The sequence below is a fragment of the Nomascus leucogenys genome, chromosome 21, assembly GCF_006542625.1.
Source record: "Nomascus leucogenys isolate Asia chromosome 21, Asia_NLE_v1, whole genome shotgun sequence".
Lineage (NCBI taxonomy): Eukaryota > Metazoa > Chordata > Mammalia > Primates > Hylobatidae > Nomascus > Nomascus leucogenys.
In genome coordinates this window covers 30,314,168-30,315,464 of record NC_044401.1, presented here as the reverse complement: position 1 = coordinate 30,315,464, position 1,297 = coordinate 30,314,168, and the positions used below count along the sequence as shown (strand labels likewise).

Below are 1,297 nucleotides of genomic sequence, written 5' to 3'. Positions count from 1 at the left end.
TTAACTGAGGTCCAAACTACCTGGCCATGAAGAATTCTGGTTTATCTTGTAGCAAGGGTGCATCTGCTTGTGCTTATGCTTAAAAATACACAGCTTGAATCTCAGCCATGAAAAAACAGGTGAACTTGCTCTATTCTACTTTTTGAGCATCTGTTAGCATCAGCAGGTAGAAGAGGCCATTTTAAATTGCAGGTTCGGTAAAATGTTGAGAAGCCAACAGGCATGTCAAGACACACTTAAAAGGGTTTTCTCAGCTTTTGCCTATTAGTAACCCAATTTTCTGAGCCTAGAATGTCCATGGAAGAGAGGGCCAGTGAATCAAAATTCTCTCATCCCTTCTATAACTTCTGCTATTTAAAATGCTGCAAATCAACATTATTCACGACAGCTAAAACTTGGAAGCAGCCCAAATGCTCACTGATGGATGGATGGATGGATGGATGTGTGGATGGATAGTTGGATATGCAAAATGTGGTCCATTCATACAATGAAATATTATTCAGCCTTAAAAAGGAAGAAAATTCTAACAGATGCCATAATATGCATGAATCTTGAGAGCATAATCTGCAGTGAAATAATTGAACACTTTACCATTAAGTAATGCCCATCTTTGTCTTTTTTTAATCTTTGTTGGTTTAAATTCTATTTTGCCTGAAATCGGAATAGCAACTCCTGCTGTGTTTTGTTTTCAAATTGCTCTGTAGATTTTTCTCCGTCTCTTTACTGTGAGCTTATGGGTGTCATTGCATACGAGATGGTTTCTTGAAAACAGCATACCATTCAGTCTTGCTTCTTTATCCAGCTTGCCACTCTGTGCCTTTTAATTTGGGCATGTAGCCCCTTTACATTCAAGATTAATATTGATAAGTGCAGATTTGATCCTGTCGCAGTAAAAATATGGAATGCTTCATGAATTTTTGTGTTATCCTTGCACAGGAGCCATGTTAATCTTCTCAATATTGTTCCAGTTTTAGCACATGTGCTGCTAAAGTGAGCATGAGATACGAATATTTTGCCTTTCAGAGTTGCCCTGTGAGTCTTCCCTGTGAAAGAAAATGCTCTGTTGTAACTCCAAACTGGTTGGTTTTCTATCCTCCTGAGAGGGTTCTGATGATGATTTGATCACCATTTCTCTTACCCATACCAATAAGTCTATTGGAAATAGTAGAGGAAGGCTCCATCTCCCACAGCTCCCTCATACAATATTTGTCAATAATTCTGGTCATCTTTCCCACACTCATGCTTATAGCTATATCTCTGATACTCTATGGAGCTGATGGTGGCTTATGCAGAACCA

The 1,297-nt window shown here is 38.7% G+C and overlaps 1 non-coding gene across 1 annotated transcript; it reads right to left on the bottom strand.

Annotated features, from left to right (window-relative positions):
• Positions 1-891: 891 nt before the first annotated feature.
• Positions 892-998, bottom strand: LOC115832243. Its single transcript, XR_004027669.1, has one exon. It is a non-coding gene; the product is annotated as a U6 spliceosomal RNA (small nuclear RNA).
• Between the last annotated feature and the right edge of the window lie 299 nt (positions 999-1,297).